This window comes from Lutra lutra, chromosome 4, assembly GCF_902655055.1.
Source record: "Lutra lutra chromosome 4, mLutLut1.2, whole genome shotgun sequence".
Taxonomy (NCBI): Eukaryota; Metazoa; Chordata; class Mammalia; order Carnivora; family Mustelidae; genus Lutra; species Lutra lutra.
In genome coordinates this window covers 124,158,825-124,174,978 of record NC_062281.1, presented here as the reverse complement: position 1 = coordinate 124,174,978, position 16,154 = coordinate 124,158,825, and the positions used below count along the sequence as shown (strand labels likewise).

The 16,154-nt window shown below is 43.1% G+C and overlaps 1 non-coding gene across 1 annotated transcript; it reads left to right on the top strand.

Moving 5' to 3' along the window:
* The first annotated feature begins 15,790 nt into the window (after positions 1-15,790).
* TRNAE-CUC (transfer RNA glutamic acid (anticodon CUC)) lies at positions 15,791-15,863 on the top strand. The gene has a single exon. It is a non-coding gene; the product is annotated as a tRNA-Glu (tRNA).
* Positions 15,864-16,154: the final 291 nt, after the last annotated feature.

The following is a 16,154-nucleotide window of genomic DNA, read 5'->3' as shown; positions in this document are numbered from 1 at the left end:
CCTCCCTCATAGGTGTGTCAGGAGTTTACATGAGATACTGTGAGAAAACTCCTCTAGCAAGCATATGCACTGGCTATTAACTGTTATTTTTATTATTGAAGTCTTGGCATGGTCCTTTATCTAAATTGTAAATAATTTAAAATAGTAAGGCTCTGGGGGCACCTAAGTGGCTTTATCGGTTAAGCCTCTGACTTCAGCTTAGGTCATGATCTTGGGGTCCTGGGATCAAGCCCCATGTCAGGCTCTATGCTCAGTGGGAAGTCTGCTTCTCCCTCTGTCCCTCCCCCAACTCATGCTCTCTCTGTCTCTCTCAAATAAATAGATAAAATCTTAAGAAAAAAAAACAAAAGTAAGGCTCTGGCTTCCTTTGGAGACATGTAGAGAATTTCTGATGCTAAAATGAAGAGTGGGCCAATATCTGTGTAAAGAGCCATGGCTCATTCCTTCCCTAGTGGCAGACCTGGAATCTTTTTTCTTTCTGATTCATGGGTGATTTGGGCCTAATTTTCTGGCCCTTATTATCCCCTGCAGATGAAGACAAAGCTGCTCTTCCCACAGCCCCCAGAAGCTTAGCATGGTGGCTTTATCCTTTCCTGGAGCTATGTTTATAAAAATAGCACCACCACACCTTTCTGTTTTAGTCCATGTTTCCTTCCGGTACTGAAATTCTTTTTTTTTTTTTTTTAAAGATTTTATTTATTTATTTGACAGAGAGAAATCACAAGTAGGCAGAGAGGCAGGCAGAGAGAGAGGAGGAAGCAGGCTCCCTGCTGAGCAGAAAGCCCGATGTGGGGCTCAAACCCAGGACCCGGGATCATGACCTGAGCCGAAGGCAGCGGCTTAACCCACTGAGCCACCCAGGCGCCCCCCGGTACTGAAATTCTTATTTATCAAATTTCGCTTGAAATAAGTAGTACGCCCTGGAACCTGGATATCCTGTAGCTATTTGATTGTTTTCGTAACGAAACTTGAGCAGGAAAGAACTTGCTAGACCACATTTAAAAATCAAGTCATACAAAGTGATGAGAAAAATAATAAGATGAAAAACCAGACTATCTAGTATTTTATCTTACTGTCATCTTACAAAAGGTAATGGAAATAAATGGAAGGTTGTAACTTTCAGAGAAAATCATATAGGTTAAAGAAAAATATAAGGAGAAAAGGAATGTTTAAGGATACATATTTCATATGTAAATATGAAATAGACATTAAAGAGTTTGATAAATACGTGGGGTAAAAACAATTAAAACTGCATGGAAGAATGTGAGAATATTGGAGAAAAAATAAAAATTTAAGAATATTGGAAAACTAGGTAGATAGATTTATAAAAATAAATTGTTTTAATCGCTTCTCAGCCTTTTGGCTAAGATCAAGTGTAAAAATAAATTGTTATTAAAACAGAAACTTCCTACATTAAATCTGATACTGAGGAATGACTTCCCTTCAGAGCATTCCAGGAGGAAATAAATAACAAATTATTTTTGAATTAGCTAGCAATTGTGGAAGATTGTATTTCTATTTTGGTTTCAAGTATGATGTTTTCAAAATTAGGAAAACAGTCAAAGTTTGGGTTACTCAGCTAAAAGACTGTGTAATTTTTTTTTAAGATTTTATTTATTTATTGACAGAGAGAAAGAGATCACAAGTAGGCAGAGAGGCAGGCAGAGAGAGGGGGAAGCAGGCTCCCTGCTGATCAGAGAGCCCAATGCGGAGCTCAGCTAGATCCCAGGACCCTGAGATCATGACCTCATGATCATGATCAAGGCAGAGACTTAACCCTCTGAGCTCTGGGGAGCGGCCAGGGGGAAAAGCAGACTCCCTGCTGAGCAGGGAGCCAGACTTGGGACTCTGGGACCGGCCGAAGGCAGACACTTAACTGACTGAGCCACCCAGGCACCCCAGTAGCTTTATTTGTAATAATCTGAAACTGGAAACAACCAAATGTCTATCAGTAGACAAACTGACAGATTGTGGTGTAGCCACAAATGGGATACGACTCAACAGTAAAAGGAATGAACCCGATACACACAACGACGCGAATAATAGGCTGAGTGAAAGAACTCAGATTTTAAAAAGAGCATAATATGTGTGATTCTACTTACGTAAAACTCTAAGAAGTCCAAAATAATCTTTAGTGACAGAAAGCAGATGAGGTCACCTGGGCGTGGGGAATGGCCAGTCATGGAAAGGGGAGCTTCCAGAGAGGAAACTTTTGGGGGTCATGATCCTGATTGTGGTAATGGATATGCCAAAATTATCAAATTGTACACTTTAACCATGGGCAGTTTATGTCCATTATACCCCAGTAAAGCTGTTCTCTAAAAAGAAAAATTATTGGAGGGTTTATACTATTTCTATTGGAGAAAGGGCTTCACTGTGTTTTCCTTAATACTCAACATTTTTACCTAATATATAATGTACTATGCACCCTAAGCAGAAATCAACCACTCCCCTTGTTCTCTTCTTATTGTGCAGATATTGCCCTCCATAGTCAGTAACCACACTGTAGAGATCCTCTGGCTCTGGCTCTCAGAATGTATCTCAACAGCTGCTAGTGGGCGGGGACCACTTGAGCTCTTGGGCAACTGCTCAGACAGCTGAGGGAAGCTGGGGGCTGGGGTTTGGGGCAGGAGTTGGGGAGAGTGGGGGCGAGGAGAGGGGCACACACCTGCCACAGCATCCTGGGCCAAAACTCAGCCCCCGCTTGTGGTCGGATAGAGATGACTTATGCACCTCAGTAAGAAGGCGGAAAACTCATCTTTGATGGCAGTTCAGCTCCTCCTCTTTCCGGTCTGATTGACCTCTTGGACTTTATAACCTTTTTGCGGGAAGCCCGTTGTATTTATGTCTGCCATTCTCTAAAACTTACTCACAGACAAGGGCTGGTTAGCAAGCCTGTTCCTTTGTTCCTTCAAGTCAGAGAAAGAGGATCTTTGACCTCTGTTTCTAAGCAGTGTAAACAAAGACCTTCTTGGCTGCCAGTAAGCTCAAAATGCTCATTAAGCAAGAAGTTTTCTGGCCAGTGGTTGAAATGACATCATGCTTCCTCCTGGAATCCAACTAGAGATAAAAATCAGGTCATTCAATTTACAACGAGAAAATGCTCCTTTCTCCTGCCAGCATTTGGGAGTTGCTGGCTTTTAAAGAGATCAAGCAAGAGAAGAGCCTGTTTGAACTCAGGCTTTGAGAATGTCTCCTGAACTACCTCCACTTAATTCCTGATAATATGCAAACGTTTTCCACTATAAATTGCCTGGTGTCAGAGAGCAGGGGTGCTCCTCGTTGATCTTTTCTGAGTTTTCAAATTGAGTGTTTAACCAGACTCCGCGGTGAGCAGGGGGGTTTCATTAGCTGATAATGGGACAATCCTTCAGGACTCTCTAACAAAGTACAGTGGGAGGCAGAAATTCATTATCTTCACCTTTTTACATCACTGATCGCAATGTGACATGGGGGAGAAGAATACATTGTGATCTTGAAGAAATCATTCAGATTCCTTTAAGATTAATCCCAAAAAAGTACAATTTTCAGAGGATGCTGATGTACGTTCTGTGATATTTCTTTACTTTTTAGATACTATGAAGATCTTACTGGCTCTACTGAACTTGTGAATCAAATGCGTCCAATCTAGCAGATAGAAATTTAAAAAGATATATGGATCCCCATGTTTATTGCAGCATTACTTAGAACAGCCAAGATAGAAATCAGCCCAAGTTTTCATTGATAGATGAATGGATAAAAAAGATGGGGTATCTGCATATAATGTGATATTACTCGGCCATAAAAAAGAAGTTTATTTGGGCAAAAATGGATTTGCACTGGGCAGCACCAAACCCGAAGTGGCTTGGTAGGAGTACTCCACAGATCAGAGCTGGGGGAAAGACTTTTACAGAGAAAAGGCAGAAACCAAGAGAAGGAATTATTTGACTGTCTCTAGCTTAAGTAGTTGCATTATATGGGAAAGTGTAGTTGGCTATTTGTGATTGGTTTTCTTTAGTTTTGTATCTGAGGCTTGAAGCATTGCAGGCTTAGGTTTTGGTTTGCTTACATGGGCCATTAAAGTGTTAGAACCTCTGTTAGAGGCACCTGGGTGGCTCAGTTGGTTAAGTGTCTGCCTTTGGCTCAGGTCATGATCCCAGGGTCCTGGAATGGAACCCTGTATCATGCTCCCTGCTGTGGGGGAGGGTCTGCTTCTTCCTTCTCTTCTGCCCCTCCTCCCTGTTTTTGTTCTCTCTCTCAAATAAATAAATAAAATCTTAAAAAAAAAAAAAAAAACAGGGGCGCCTGGGTGGCTCAGTGGGTTGGGCCTCTGCCTTTGGCTTGTGTCATGATCTCAGGGTCATGGGATCGAGTCCCACGTCGGGCTCTCTGCTCAGCGGGGAGCCTGCTTCCCTTCCTCTCTCTCTCTCTGCCAGCCTCTCTCTGCCTGATTGTGATCTCTGTCTGTCAAATAAATAAATAAAATCTTTAAAAAAAAAAAAAAACCTCAGTCTAATGACCTTCTTGTTTAATTAGAGTGAATCATTAACCCTATTATCATTGTGAGTGATGTTGGTGCTTAATCCCATAAGGAAACTGCAAGAAACATTATAAAATACACATATCAGAATTATTCCACCCAAGGAGGGCCAAGCTTGGGTGTTTACACACCATTTCCTATCAGTCATATATTGAGGACTATTCCTGGGTAGTATTAATTCTCCAGTATGTCCTGCCTCCTAAATGGCAGTTTGCTTCAGTTCTAGAGAAAGTTCTCAGGCATGAAAAGTTAGACAACAGGCAGTTGGAAATCTTGGAGTTCACTGCAGTCATGGAGACCAAGGCCTTGGGCAGGGCATTCGAGGACTTTTTCTTTTTTTTTTTTTTAAAGCATTTCCACTTATCAAAAGAAATAATGTCATCCTCAAGGTAATAGAACACAAGATAAATGCACCAACTTCCTCCTAAAACAAAGGATGGCAAAATATGCCAGATATGGCAAAATATCCAGATTTGAATCTTTTCATCAAAGGAATTTTCCTCAAGATTAGTCAGATTCTAAGTATTCAGAGCACAATGCCGTTGATTTTCTAAAAGAAACATCTATTCCCAAACCACTGAGGGCTTTCATATAGTGCATTTGCCATCAGAAGTAAATTCAACTGCATAAAATGGTAGATGATTTTTTTGTACCATGAATGAAAATTTCTGATCAAATATTTCATTATCAGTTTTTTACAGAGTATATTTAGCATTTCCCATAATTAAACAAAGACCTTTAGAAAGTATTGTCCCAAGTTACTTTTAAAAATACAGTGTGGTTTTTAAAAAAAATCTAACAAATATCATTCACCTTTTAAAAAAAAGGCTTCTAATACTACTTGTAGTTTTATAAAAAGAAACCTCCTATCTTCTCTGATTGGTAGAAAATGCCCTTGTGAGCTTGTGGAAACTGTACTGTGGTCCCGCTCAGCTGTGCTACTCTGAGGCTTTTGGAAAGTCCGAAATGAGGCTAGTTGGCAAGGTAATGTGTCCTATGGACCCAGAGAGTTAGCAAAAATACCCCCGACTCAAGTGACATGGAAACAAAATAATAAATACTTAAATCCTTGCCCAGTATGTTTTTGTTTGTTTCCTTAACACCAGATTGTCTGGTTCAAACACCAGGCCTCCAGCCTATGACTAGAAAATGAGATTTCTTTACAGTTCTGCCCAAATTACACAGACACACATGAACCACCACCCAACCCCTTGCATTCACACACACACACACACACACACAGACACACACACACACACACAGAAGCAGGAACTCAGCTCTTCCCCTGAAGTCCCTCCCCTCTCTCCCAGGTATTTCTAAAAGGTAGTCCCACGTGGTCCATGAAACTTTCTATCAGCTATATCACCCACAGCAGCCACCATGTGCTTTTCCTGCTTGGATCCCACACTATTTCCTGTGAACAGTGGTCCTCTGGCCTCCATCCCCCTCCCAAGCCTCCCAGAGACTCTCCGGAAAATAATTCTATTTCTTTCAATCAAAGAGACCACTTGGGAAGGAGATCTCTACCATCCATCCATCTTTCTTCCTCCTTCACTTGCCCCTCTGCCTTCTCCTCCTCCTCATCCTCTTCTCCTCTTCTTCTCATCCAGTTGCCTGGTCACTATTCCAGACCCTTCATCAAAGTTGTAGCCTCCTCAAGGGCAAAGTCTGTTTCATGCATTGTCATCCTATTCCAAGTAGAGTGTTGGATATTTCATAGGTATTCAAAACCTGTTTTTTGAATCATGGTAATAGCTATACTTACTGTACATTGTATACCCTAAGAGATAATTACTGTTTCATGTCCATTTTGGAGATGAGAAGATTAAGGTGCAGAAAAGTTAAGTTACTAGCCCATGATCACACAGGTAGTAAGCTGGAAGTCAAGTCTATACAATCTGGCTCCAGGGACAGTGCTATCTGTCATTGGGTCCAAGGCCTTACCACAGTTACCAGAAATAAGGCAGGAAGGAGACGGAACACAGTCCTTGTTCTTCAGTAGCTTACAGAATTATTTTCAGTCTTTCTTGTGGTTTTTCATGTTTTGGGTGATACCCATTTGCTACTTTATCTTATACAGTCACATCTAATATCTCTTATATTCCTCTTCTATATCATTCTGTTTATCCTATAAATATCTCCTCTCTCCAATCATATTGGAAGCTCTTTGAGGGCAGGGACTGAGATTTATACTTCTATTAGTGCCCTGGCTTTGATCAAAACAATTTCATTTGCAAATAAGAGAAAACCCAACTAAAACAGGCTACATAAGCAAGGGGTTTTGTTGATTCATAATACTGAAGGCCCAGAGGTAGGTCTGACTTCAGGTAAGTCTTGATTCAAGACAACAATGTCACCAAGGTCCCTGTGTCTTTCCTTTCCCCGTGTCTGCCTTTTTTCTTAAAGATGACTTTTATGATGGTCCCCAGTATCTGCCAGTAGCAACTAGGACTTTTTGCTTCCGGAGTCATATGTAGCAGAGAAGAGAAACCATTTCTTTTAAACACCCTAGAAAATTCTTGTCATTTAATATACAGAGACATGCCCAGTAAAGACTGAATTAATCAATTTAGGGTGTGTGTGTGTGTGTTTGTGTGTGTGTGTGTGTGTGAGTGAGATGAGCTAACTGTTATAGCCCAGTTCTCCCACTGGCTCACACAGAATAGACTCCCAGAATCATATGGGGTGTCCAAACCACACTAGGGGTTGTTGCAAAGAGAAAGGAAGGGAAAGGAGCCATAGCACCTCTCTCCCTTGCTCTTTACAGAATCTCAAGATTAAAAGGGACTTTGAAAGTTGACCAATACAACCTCAACTATGATGCTTCTACTTCTGAAAATAGTCATTTTGTTTGACAAGTTGGCCATTTAGAATACAGATATCTGATTCTAGTTGCTGGTGGTAGACCTACCCCCTGATCCAAGTTCATTTGGAACAAATCTAATTTCTTTTCTTCATAACAACACTTTTTGCATTTGAAGACCACTGTTCTGCTTTCCTTCAGCTGTTCCAGATGGCAAGGTTTTATGTTCCCTCACCACCTGCTTGCTCTGCTCAGAAGTCCTTAAGAAGCCCTGGTGCTAGGAATATAGGACCTTCCATTGGAAGGAGATTCATCTGTCCTCCCCACCCCCAGCTCTGGGCCCTGCTCTTGCTGGAAGCAGAGAGAGTTCTTTCTCACTGCTGTGGCCCATGAGATGCTCCCCAGGGTTGCTGATGTCCTGACTAAAACATGTCAGGGATGTAAGTGACAAGCTTTCAGAAGTGTATCTGTAGCTATTTTTCGGCTCTAACTCGGGCTTTTTTTTGTTCTCTAGAGGAAAGGGAAAATGTGACCACAGTTCTCTCTTTAGTTGGTGTCTGGAATGAAGAGATATGCCTAGCTGTTAGAGAGAGTACTCAGAGGAAAGAAATCCACTTGTGGCTTCAGGAGCAACTTGCAGAGAGCATGAGGGTAAACATACTGCTTAGGTCCGTAAGCCCAACCAGGTCCTCAGTTTTTCTCAAAACTGCTTCCCTCCCATGAGCTTTCCCTTGGCTACAGTCAGAGAGAAGGGGGACAAGTGAACATATAGATATGAGTGAAGGTAGTGCAGGAAAAGTAACAGGTCATCTGGAGAAGGGACAGCTGTGCTTTGCGCCTGGGGCCACTGGGACTTGCCAGTGAGATTCTGCTGCTGGATGCTGAAATTCTTTTGGATTCCAAAGTGGGCAAGAAGGGGAGAATGGGGCCTTTATCAGATGAAAGGAGATAGCAGAGAAGGTTTGTTTTGTCTGAAGCATCCTCATTCCTTACTTGCTTTTTAAAAACTGAAATATAACTGTTGAAGACAAGAACCGGGTTCTAGCTTAAAAACTGGGTGGCTGGGGCACGTGGGTGGCTCATTTGGTTAAGTGGCTGCCTTCAGCTCAGGTCATGATCCCAGGGTCCTGGGATCAAGCCCCGCATCAGGCTCCCTACTCAACAGGAAGTCTGCTTCTCCCTCTCCCTCTGCCTGCCACCCCCCCTGCTTCTGCTCTCTCTCTCTTCCTGTCAAATAAATAAATAAAATATTTTTGTTAAAAAAGGGGGGAACATCCTAGGTGAGATCCCCATTGGAAAAAAAAAAAAATGGGTGACAGCAGGCAGGATTCCTCTCGTTTTCACAGCCTGGAAAGCAATGGAATATGGCCTTGCCTCTTGGTGCCAACATAATCTGCTTACACTGGTTTTTTGGAGAGGACTCTGAAGAATAGTGTACCAGTCAGCCTGCTGTTCGGGACTCAGAGGACTCATAACCCAAACTGATTCATCCTGAAGCAAATGATGACAGGGCTCTGGATGGAGTCCGGCCGTCCTAGGAAGGACTTGTGCCCAGAGGTAGGCCCCTCCCTCACTGAAGAGTAGAAAACTGGAGGGACTTCTGGATCTATGACTGATACCTTCTCATCAGCTCTGTCTTACTTGGTTAAGACCGCCTTCTTCCAGGAGCCTTCATTCACCATTCTAGAGACACCTATTACTCTCCGCCCGTGATTACACTTAACATCTTGGCATTCGAACCATCTTTTCTAATTCTCTTTACAAACCCTGTAAGCTCTCTGAAGGGAAGGGGCTAGTAGTTATTGAGCACTCCCTATGGACCAGGCACAGGGCTTGGTACTGTTACGTCCATTGTATCTCTTTGACAACACCTCTGTGAGATATTTCCTCTTACCCAGTTTCACAGAAGAGGACATTTTAAGTGGTTGACAGGATTTTTACCCAGTCCCCAGGGCCTATGTACTCTACCAGCAGGATGGTCTCGTGTTTTTATTTTTATTTTTTTTTAATTTTATTTATTTATTTGACAGACAGAGACCACAAGTAGGCAGAAAGGCAGGCAGAGAGAGAGGGAGGAGGAAGCAGGCTCCCTGCTGAGCAGAAAGCCGGATGCGGGGCTCGATCCCAGGACTCCGGGATCATGACCTGAGCCGAAGGCAGAGGTTTTAGCCCACTGAGCCACCCAGGCGCCCCGGCCTCATGTTTTTAATATTCTCTTCAGCATCTCTTAGGTACAGAGTAATACTCAGTCATTATTTTTTAACTACACATGTACCTGCCTATTTGAAAATTCTGAGTTGTAGTTAAGAGTTTTTATAAATGGAAGATGGTAAAAAATAATCTTTGTAATATCTAAGGATGTCTTAGAACTCATTTCACATTATTTCCTTGCCTGTGTAAGTTTTTATTTATATCCATGAGTTCTACCAACTTAGTCTGTATCCAGTACCATAGAGGAAGATAGCAAAGCTGGATGACTTCCATCCTCCATCTCTGCATTTTCTTATGCCTTTATTCTAATTGTTCCTGGGAGTAGTAGAAATGGCTCTCAACTATCCTACCCTAAAGATGAAGGATGGACAGTAACTTCACCACAAGGCCAAGAGACTATAGTAGACTCTGTGTGTGTGTGTGCGCACGCGCACGTGCACGCACGCATGTGTGTGTGTACACACGTGTAGGCGCATGTGTGTATATGTAGTGTACAAGTCAGAAAGCAGTTACTATTGGCCATGCTAGGGTCTTCACCTTGACCTTTACCTGTGAGGTAGGTACTGTTGCCCAATGTAACAGTTGTAGAACCCGATGCTCAGAAGATTTTAACTTACTTAAGGTCCCCTAGCTAGGAAGAGGCCATGCTGACTCAGACCCACGCCTGCCTGATTTCCAAGGCTTGCTCTTAACCGCTGTTTATGTGGCTATCCCATTTCCCACAAGTAGGGGTCATCAGTCCCTCCGGGTGAAAGATATTGGGAAGAGTCAAAGATATAAGCAAAATACAACAAATAGAAGAGGTTGACAGAGAGCATATTTAAAACTAAGAGTGTAGGAAACCACTTTCCATGTGTAAAACTATAAAATTACCTTCTGAATATTAAGCCTTGTATGAATAGTTTTGTGAAACCAGTGACTGATAGAAAACACATTAACATGGAGAACAGGCAGCAAATTAATAATCTGCATTTTAAAGAGGCGCTTTTTTTTCTGACAGATCAGAACTGTTTTATAAATTTTTAAGAAATGTTAATAGGTGTCTGACATGAACGATTAAAGGGGAACTATTTAGGATTGCAAAATGAATTAAAGCTTTAAAATGTCTCTACACAATTATGAGTAGAAGCAAAACTGCTAAAATTGGAATAATGAATTGGGAAATTGCCACTTCAAAAAAGAAAAAGAAAGATCTGACACCTCTCCATCTGCAAATAAAACACTCTTAAGTGGGATGAGCCTGGAAGGTGTGGAGTTTAAACCTTACCAGGAGGCACTGATAGAAAACGGAGCCCAAGCCTCCTAACAGGCACCAGGGTTTGTGCAAAGGATCAGGGAGATAGCACCTTGACCTGCTACCGTGGCCTCCTCTTTCTCCTCTGCTGGGTCCTCAGCCTTTCTCTTCCCTCTAGAAGTGCACTTTTTGTTGAGAGCATTCACTGCTTTTCACAGGCGCGATGATGCCATCATGTACGTAATACTTTTTTCCAAAATTGCCACCTCATAGATGTAGTGCTTGTGGAATCATAGTTCACCTCAGAAAAGTACTCAGGATGGAACTAATCTATAATAACTCCATTCTTCAGAGAACATGAAGAGAGCTTGGGAAAATGGTTATAGCACATGGTGTCTCTTCTCTTCATTTTCTTCATCTGTAGGTAACTATACAGTGTAGAAATGTCACTGACACCAGGAACTTCATTCTGCAATCTAGCATAGAGGGAAAAAAAAAAAAAAAAACTCCCAACACTCCATGCTTCTTGGGAAAACATCTCAGAATCGTTTACTCTCTGCCTTTGGAAGGAATACAGGAGTTCACCTGCAGCTCTGAACTCATGAGGAGGAACAAATATGGCAGCTATTCATTAAATGCCACTATTTTTCTTTCCCCAAGTGGTTATTTTTCATGGAAGTGAATTTAATAAAATAATTGATAGAGAAAGAAACTGAGGTACTCACACAACCAACAGTCTTAAGGAGTCTTTGGGAACTGAAGAGTTTTCAATTTCATTCTAGTAAAAGAAACTTGACAATGAAGGGGAGAATGAAAACTCTCTCAACTGATGATCTCTTGTTGTCCTTTCCCAGATATGTCTCTGAAGACAGACCTTGTCTGAATTTGGGCAGATAGCTTGACCAAGTATGAGCCATCTATAGACCGCGAAGCCATTAAACATCAAGATGCAGAGCGGTTGTTTTCATGTCTTTCTACAGCAGCTCTGTGTACCCCCCTCAAAATCTCATGCAGAATGCTAGATGCTAGTGGAAATTAAAGGGAACAGCACTGGTGTGACCCAAGTGACAGACCTGGAACACTGTCCATGTGTTCTCTTGGGTGCTGCGAACCAGATGCATCCATATTCCAAGGAGTTCTCTTGGGTAATTTGACAATCATATTATTTTTTTTAAAGATTTTATTTATTTATTTGACAGAGAGAGATCACAAGCAGGCAGAGAGGCAGGCAGAGAGAAGGCGGAAGCAGGCTCCCTGCCGAGCAGAGAGCCCAATGCGGGGCTCGATCCCAGGACCTGAGATCATGACCTGAGCAGAAGGCAGAGGCTCAACCCACTGAGCCACCCAGGTACCCCTGACAATCATATTATACATCAAAGTGTGATTAACAGTTAATCTAAGGAAAGTGAGATGAAAGGTGATTTTCTTTATTTCATTTTTTTCTCCTTTTTTTTACATTTTCACGAAGTGTAATTTTATTTAAAAAAATAACACTTAATTTTTAAAAACACATGTACAAGGAAACAAGGAAGTATAGAACTCGGGGTTTTGACTCTTAGTGGGGGACCAAGAAGTGACAAAATAAAGTTTTCATTTTCATCACTTTTGGGTCACTTGAGAATGAGGAATGCTAGAGAGAGAGAGAGAAGCTTGATCTTCCTGTGTTCAAAGGCTCATGTTTTCTCTTCCTTTATCTGGAGATGTCAGTGGTAAATAGACAACGTTTACTTTGACTCTGGCCCAGATGCTCTGCCATGACCGCGTCCGCTCTTCTGCTCTTTAACATCCAAGCCTAAGTCTGACTTCATGCTGGGAACTCCAGAGCTTTCGTTCCTTAGCCTTATAGGCATCAAAGCTGTTCATATTGGGGAGTGGGTTGTGAACTGCCTACAGCTTTTTCCACCTGAAGCCTGTTCTACCCTTTCTTGGGTTAAGACACAGCCTCTGACGCTGTGCCAACTCCTTTGTTCAATCAGAACTGTCTCATCTCTGTGCCCTTTCCTGGGCAGGTTCCCCCTTGTCCTGACTTCCTAGCCACCCCAGCCAGACCACATCTACTGCGTGATGCGATTTAGGTGGACAGTAAGCTCCAAGAATCAGTAGAATGGTGGGGTCATCCCACCAGCATATAACCCAGGAGTTCCAATAGCACCAGCTCTGGAGTCAAGCAGTCAGACACAAAGCCCTGGTTTGCTGTTTCCCTGACGTGTGACTTCTGCCAGGGAATGTAAGCTCTGTAAGGTTCAGATTTTTCTTTTTTTTTTTTTTTTTAAGATTATTTATTTATTTATTTGACAGTGAGAGAGAGAGACAGCAAGAGAAGGAATACAAGCAGGGGGCTGGGAGAGGGGGAAGCAGAGCAGGGAGCCCGATACAGGGATCCTGGGATCCTGGGATCATGACCTGAGCCAAAGGCAGACGCTTAATGCCTGAGCCATTGGGCCTAAGCCCAAGAGCCCCCAGATTTTTTAATTCTTAAAATGGAGGTAATAAATAATACCTGCCTCACAGTGTTGCTTCAAAGGCTTGCTGTAAGGATTAAATGATCTCATTTATGTAGAACACTTAGCATGATATTTGGCATATAAGAAAAATTCAAATGATGTTATTATTATTATTACATGTTTGATATCTAGATTCTAGAGGCACCTCACTGGCTCACTGAGTGGGGCATATGACTCTTGATCTTGGGATTGTGGGTTTAAGCCCCACGTTGGGTATAGAGATTGCTTACAAATAAAATCTTAAAAAAAGAAAGAAAGAAAGAAGATTCTAGATTCCAGAGCAAGGATGGTGATGACAGTGGGGGTGGAAAGGGCACTGGACTAGTCCAGGAGACCTGGGTTCTAGCTTCTGTGAGGTGAAGACGTGATATTAGAAGAGGATTTCATCACACAAGGTCCCAGCAGGACAGATGATGCCCTATAAGGGTGACTTAAAGAGAGTTTAATCAGGAAATTATTTATTTAAATAATAAATATTTTTTATTTATACTTTAAATACTTTATTTATACTTTAAAGAAGTGTGGGCAAAGTGAAGTGAACCAGCAAGAGACAAGAAACATCCTGGGACTCACAGCAGCTGGAAGCTGTTACCTCCTGCAGCCTGAAAGGGGCAAGGGTAGGGAAGGAAGTTACCAGAAGCTGGTGAGAGCTGGAGCCCTGGAAGAGAGGTCCGCCCACAGGAATTGTGGTATAAAGAATTCAGGTGTTACCAAAACCCCAGCCCGATGGGACAGAGCCAAGGAATACATTCTAGACTTCTCTCTCCTCCCAACCTCCAATCTCCTTTTGGTGGCTCGTATTTGTTAAATCCAACAGGAACCCCCAGGGCATGGAAGCCAACATGAGGCACAGAGCTGGACAGAGAAGGGCAGCGAATGCTTGTACAGGAGCAAACAGAATAACCAGCCCAGCAGGTTTGAAATTCCACAAGTCTCAGAAGGTCCTCTGCTGCACTGGCCCAATCAACCTGGCCTGGAGGACTGAGGTAAGTAGATGCAATGCCCTCACCTAGATGCTCTCACCGCCCTCCCCCCAACATCAAGAAAAGGGAAAGCCCAACTGCTGCTCTGTAGTCAGGAAAGGAGGACCCAGCATTCTTGGGTGTGAACTGTGACTGACATGATCTGAGAGGCAGTTTTGGTAAGGCAAAACCTAAACCACAAACCGGGCAGATCAGCCCACAATGATGCCATCTTGAAGGAGCCAAACAGAGAGTGAGAATCCTGGGAAGAGAAACAGAAATCCCTTTGGCAGCTGGATTGATGACGAAGTTTGAATGGAGGTACACGCTGGGACTGGGGACTTTCGGAGATGCTTAAATGCAATCTTCAAGGGTGTCTGGGGCTCCTGTAGTTCAGGCATAGATGGCATGGGTTTCATTTGCTCCCTCATCCATCCATTCTGTCAACCAGTATGATTGATGACCTTGCCTGTGTGAGGCAGAGTGCCAGGTGCTGGGGATAGACAATGAGCAGGTAAACCTGTCCTGGAGAGCTCAAGTCCAGTGGGGTCAACGCCTGATCAAAACCCAGTCTGGGGGTGCCTAGGTGGCTCAGTGGGTTAAGCCTCTGCCTTCCGCTCAGGTCATGATCTCAGGGTCCTGGGATGGAGCCCCACATCCAGCTCTCTGCTCAGCAGGGAGCCTGCTTCCCTCTCTTTCTCTGCCTGCCTCTCTGCCTACTTGTGATCTTTCTCTCTCTATCAAATAAATAAATAAAATTAAAAAAAAAAAACCCAGTCTGTATGATAAGTGGTCTTGAGGGAGCACAGGAGAGGGATACCCATCTAGGCTGGTGGGTGTGGGGAAGCTTCCCTGGGCAGGGACATCGAGTTTGACCCTGAAGATGTCATTGGCAGAGAGAGTAGGGCGAGAGGAGAGGTGGGAACAGCTAGAGGTAACTCTATGGAGATTGCTGCTAGTTCAGTGTGGACACGTGGGGAGTGATGAAAGCTGATGCTGGAGGGACAGGCAGAGGACGCTGCTAGTCAGGGTGAAGACACTGAAGACAGTGGGCGGCCAAAGAGGAGCCATGGGCCGGGGAGTGGTACGATCAGAGGAGAATTTCCTCGGGATCAGCCTGGTTTCACTGTAAAGAGCAGATCAGAGGAGGTCAAGCCCAGCAAGGGGAGAGAGAGACCAGCAAGGAGGGTTTCAGCAATCTGACAGAGACGGTGGGGTTCGGGTAGAGCCAGTGGCCAGATGTGGACAGACACCAACACATTTAGGGGAAGGTCTGGCAGGACCTGATGGCTATCTGGATGTCTTTGGGTAGCCGCTAATGCTGGTCCTGAGATTGGAGCCACAGATGAGTGAGACACAGCTGGGCATAGGGCAATGCAGGGAATAACTCCATGGAGATGTGTCTCTCTTTCTGGTGGAGTCTGGCTGCCTTGTAAGACTGAGACTAAATAGCTAGATTACACTTTATATGTGTGTTATAGAGTTACTGAGGTGGGGAGAAGTATCCCCATCCTGTAAGACTGGAAAACCATGAATTAAATAAAATGAAGCAGGGGCACCTGGCTGGCTCAGTTGGTAGAGCGTGTGACTCTCGATCTCAGGGTTGTGAGTTCCAGCCCCATGCTGGGCATAGAGTCTACTTAAAAAATTAATTAATTAATTTTTTTAAATGAAACAATTTTTGTTACAGAGAACTTCTCAGAATCCTTAATAGTCTAGGGCCCTTGATGTCCTAAACTAAAAATATAGTGTACCGTATTTACCAAATCTATTTGATTCCATCTCTCACATACGACATATAGCTATAGCTCCTGTAATGGTGTTTCTAGAACACTGTTATTCAAAGTGTGGCTCACCCACCAGCCCTGGTTCCCAATGTTAATGTCCAGAAGTACGGAAATCAAGACAATTTAGAAACTTA